This window comes from Aphis gossypii, chromosome 2 (assembly GCF_020184175.1).
Source record: "Aphis gossypii isolate Hap1 chromosome 2, ASM2018417v2, whole genome shotgun sequence".
Lineage (NCBI taxonomy): Eukaryota > Metazoa > Arthropoda > Insecta > Hemiptera > Aphididae > Aphis > Aphis gossypii.
The window spans coordinates 17600350-17606349 of NC_065531.1; positions in this window are offsets into that span (position 1 = coordinate 17600350).

Consider the following 6000-nt stretch of genomic DNA (forward strand, 5'->3'; position numbering starts at 1 on the left):
ATGTATTCAATATTGGAGTAGGCACATAAATAATTTTAGTAAAAAATTATAAATTTTATAGTATACACTTTGATCTAAAATTGTCCATATGCCTAATATCAAAAAAAGAAGTATAAAACTTTACGTTATAACTGTTATAAGCAGGGCTCGGATTTTATAGCATTTGCTAATTTTTATTGGATACAGATAAAAATAGCAGAATACGCTAATAAAACGCTATAAAACTAATTTATATTATATGGTATAAAACAATGAATCATGACAAAATGACAATTTTGAATAGTTGTCATACTCAAAAATCGTTTATATTTTATAGTTTAATAAATCAACAAATTCAAGTAGTATTACCTAATATTTAAAAAAAAAGTTTGTAACATAAATGTTTTATCATTTTTTTTTTGTACATAATCAATTTAAAAAAAAAAAAATTTATTTATTAATTTATAAATATAAAAGTTTTTTAATTTGTGAACAAAATACATTTTCATTTTTGCTATTTATTTTGTTTTTAGCGCATATTATAGCGCATATTTAGTAATTTTTAGTGCTATAAAATTCGAGCCCTGGTTATAAGATATTATGATTTGTTACATTATTATCATTCAATAACATTTTGAAAGTTTTGAAATCATATTATAATTATAACTATTATACTATAATACTACATACCAGCGGTTCTCAAACTGTGGTACGCGAAAGACTATGATAGTACGCGCGCGTAAGGCCAAATGGTGGTAAACGGAAAATTAAAAATAAGTATTAGATTCTGATCTCATTGAAAATGTGCTATATAATTCATATCTTATTTTAAAAAACTAATGAATAAAAGCAATTAACTGCCATGTTATTTAAAACAAATGTATTTAACTAAAAAGTAAAGTATTTTATTGTAAAATTTGAATCGTTCTATTTTTAATCATTAGTGATACGTGCCTGATTAATAATACACATATCTACACCTAAGTGATACCCCCAAAAATAGTTTGAGAACTGCTGCTATATACTATAACTATTGATTTTATTTGCATATAACTATATAAGTAACAAAATATTTATCACACTGGTGTAAGATAATAAAATAACAACATAATTTGTACCTAGACAAAACGTCAGAACTGAGAACGTACATTTATAATTAAGATGCTCCTGCAGTTATGTCTTTAACATAATAATATTATATACTATTTAGTTGGGGTTGTGAGGTGGGTATGAAGGAGCGTCTTTAACAGGTTAAGTCTCTAGAATTCCTATGTGATTTACACGCAGGTGTGGAGACATCGATGTGTGCGAGTTTAATGGAGAAAAGGGCTCTTAAACGCACACTTGGGCCAAGTTTTGTATTCAAACATTTACCCCACTCTCTCTGTGCAGTATATAATATTGTAGGCAGTATAGATATACTTAACATAGGATTGTCAAAAGTGTATAGGTAATACGTACCCGGTTTAATAGCTATCGGACGTTTTTGCCACCAAGTACCTTGTCCAAAATAGATATAGGGCGGTCGGGCGGTGATTGGTGGTTGTGAGATGGTGGTGAACGGGTAAACATTGACAATTTATGGCCTTGATGTGATCAAATGCGCACGGTGGAAGAACCTTCCATCCGAAATAATATACCGATTGTGCACGTATATAATATACGTTTTATAGGTAAGTATATAATATATAATTGTGTTTTGGGGTTCCCTAAACTTTATCAATCGATTCGGATGATTTCATAACACTCCGTGTGCGGTTATTATAGTCCGATGTATAATTATACCTACAACACACCACTTATATAGTTGGCTCTAAATCGAGTGTAACTTGTGAACCTACTGTTTGTTTAGCGGTAACTGCACCTTAAAATCTCAACTCACTTAGGTGGAAATGTGTTCATGTTAATAATGTTGATAACAATTTACGGTAGTATATGAAATAAAATTAAAATAAGCATTTACTATATTATGTATGTAGCTATTGTAGCTATAATTAATATACCCAAATATAATACTATACACGAATTAAATAAAATAATTTTAATCCATTATTGTTTATAGAATTCTTAATTTATCATCCCAATTATTGAAAACAAATAATAATTATGCATATTATTTTCATGCTTAATTACAATTTACATACCACGATAATTTCTAATAACACATTAATAAAATAAAATGTTTGAATTTTGTTTGGAATTAATAATTATAATTTTTATGATAAAACAAAAAAAAAACAAAAATGATACATAGATCATGGAGGTAGGTACGAGATAAAATTAAATTTACAGTACCGGCTTGTAATGTTTAGCAATCTATCTTTGGTTTCAAGCAATTAATTTTTTGTCATTTTGTTTCCTAGTATTACTCATGGAATTGATATGATTTATTTATTCCCATTGTTGCAATAAAGTTAAATCTCATATCAAATAATCGCTGTTATGCTTTCTACACAGGTCTGTTAGTGGACTTTTATTGTAATAAAATAGAGATTTTTTTTTAGTTCCATATGTAGGTATATTATAAAAACGATTTACCAAATACTTTGCAGAGGGGTCCTATTGAAGTTATTTCTATATATAAATGGATATATGTTCATACATATATAATATATTTATGTATATTATTATAAAACTGAAAAAGAAACCACGTCAAATTCGTAACGCTATGAGAAAACGAGGCGGAAACAAAATTATTGTGAGGGGGTTAGTAATCGTTACGTATGCTATATGTAATACATACTTGTATATACGACCAGACGTCATAGTCTCGTTCCTTACAGGATTTGATATCCATCAAATGTTTCGTCCTGTCAAAGGGAAAGCGGGAAAACGTTTTCTACAATAAAAAAAAAAAATACACACACACGTGCGCGTGAAGGAGACGGGTATGAAAAAAACCGGAGACATGAGAAAAGAAATGTCAAAGCTTACAAACACATAATGCTAATATCGTTTGTCTTGAATACCACCACGTTTTGTAGTACATATGAATAAAACCGGAAGCGTTCCGCCGCTGATGGCGATACATTTTCTCGTGTTTTCCAAAAAAAACTTTCAGACAATGACCGTGTATTGTAATACAAGACACTTGTGTTCTACTTATACGAGGAAAGGGGGTGGGTGAACGTCAGAAATGTAAAAATTTGAATTCGACGATCATTTTCCGGCCTATTTATATGCAAAACATATTCGGTAGAACAACCGTGCATGAAATATATCGTTTCGTAATATTTTTCATGTCTTTTGCTTCGATCACGTGACCTTACATGCAAAATTCGTATAAATTAACTGCGAGCTTATCTTCATCGGTGGTCATCGTAACCCCCTTTTTATTTTTTATTTTACAACCCCACGATTCAATATACCAATTCTCTTTCGGGTAAAAGGTAAGTACCTACATATTGTTAAAGTCGACCCTTACGTCAACGACCGTTGGTCAGGAGTTCCAAAACTTTGATTCTTTTATGGTCTTTATTGTACACAATTCAATATATGATGTAAATATAGGTAAGTGCATTTTTTGAATATACAAAAAATAAAACAAAAAAATGTACAAATCACATTAATTAATAATAATAATATGGACGGTGTTTTATAATTATTATTAAAAGTCTACTTCGTCGTCTATGTTCATTGAACGTAATATTACATTATTATTAATATTAAGATAATATTATATAAATTAAAAAGTTATAGGTGAGAAATGGATATTTTTGTAGTACCTATAGTATTTATAAAGGCAAAAAAAAATAAATACAATTACAAATATTAAACATTAGATAACAATATAACAAAATATTGAAAACATTGTTTACTATGGATACTAGTTATAAGAAATATACCTAGTAATTTATGAACCTTCCTTTATGTAATTTTGTTAGATTTCAATTCTTCATAAATCAACTCATCAATCTAATAAGTCATACGAAAATAATTGTTTTATATAAGATGAATATTATTGATTATTCATAATTAATACATTTGATACCATTATAATTTACATAGATAATATAGGTGTTATGTATATCAAACTATCTATTAAAATATATGCATATCGAGAATGGTCTAAAGTGTCACGTATATACTAAAAATATACATATAAATTGTTTATTTTTTTTTTAGTTAACACGGATAATGCGTTACTGAAACAATAATAATTCTAAAAATTAAATAATAATATAATTAATGATTAACATATTTATACTAAATGTTGAGTCCAAAATGGATAATAAGTTTGAATAATATTATACATCATAATATACTATTTTAATACACAAAACATTTGGCCAGAATAGTAATTTTATTTAATTCTATGTAGGAATATACCGCTTACAGTGTTAAATAAGAATAAACATTATACTGCATAAATACTAAATAGTAAATTATTTTCAAGTTTTTCTTAATTTATTGGTTATTGAAAAGCTACATAGTTACTTATTACAAATTAAAACTATATACCTACTTATAGAATAATTATTATACTTACAGTCAATAAAAAATAACCAATTGTTACAAATGTGTGTTAATATATCATCTATGTTAGGTATAATACATTTTATACTATGGTTGTTTAGTCACGTAAAAGATATAATATTATTATAAGATAATAATATATTATTATAATATAAACGTAACAAAACTTTTAAAATATCACTTTGCCAATGTGAACGATTGATAGAAATACATTTTTGCACAATTTTACAAATTTTATAAAATAAACATATCTTAAAAATGCATATCTTTATACATAAAACATCATTTATAGTCCACTTTGAATTTAAAATAAGTTGTATCAAATGACTGAGAACCATTGAAAAAAATTAGTTTCGATACTATTGTTTTGACCGAATCGCGTCCGATCGTGTCTATTGTTTCAAAACATGATATTTGCTCGTTAAAAATACAAATAAGTGGCTTTTTTTTCATTGTCGGCCATGAAAGTTATGCGGACAGAACACGTGAAACACTTGTTAATATGTATTATGTTATACATGTATGTATTACAAATTTCCATAGGGTAATTGAATCCTGAGACCCGACTGGATGACTCCGCGGTCTATAATTGAAACAAAAATTAATAAAGGCGTTTCGAGTGGGCAGAAATTGGGGAGTGAACGAAATGCTAAAATCTATTATACACTTTTTAACACATAAAAACAAACAAACCTTATGAATATTTCAAGTGCACAAAAAATCACAAAAAATTATGATTTTATTTTTGTTTTATGATTAAAATGATAAAAATGTATTTCGACAAATAGGCATATATAATTTTAAACTTAAATTATTCTATTTTTAAATTCTTAAAATTATTTTTTATAAATAATAATAATTATATATTATACATGTATATTGTATATATGAATATCTTAGATATTTTTACATTTTTTATATTAAACTAAATATTTTATAAATCAATTTAATTCTAATTTAATGTTAAAATATATTTAATTATAACAGTTACAAACTATAGTTTTTTTTTATCATTTAACTAATAACTATTATGTACTTATACCATATTTATCATTACAATAAATTTTTAATATGTGCTTTAACGCTAAAAAAATTTCATTAATATGTTATATACTAAGTATACGTTTTCAAAGTAGATATTTTAATGAACATTTTGGTTTGTATAATGCTTAATATGAGTTTGTTGGATTATTATCGTTTACTTTTAAAAATCATTGTATTTAATATGAGACATTGAGACATGTATCTATAGAATAATTTAAATGCAATTATTTTATATTTTATACATTTTAGGTTATATAGCAGATGATTATCAATTAAATAATCATTTGAATGTTTAAGTCAATTTTTTTTAAATAATAATCTGTATTAATATATTATTTAACTTAAAATGTAACTTATGCAAAATAGTAAGTATTTTAATATTATAGTAATATGTATGTGATATTGTGATTACCTATAAAAGTATAGTTATGATGAGATATACGGATTTTGTTCTTTGAAATATGTTCGTCAAAGTTTAATGTTTTGATAATTTCATTTTTT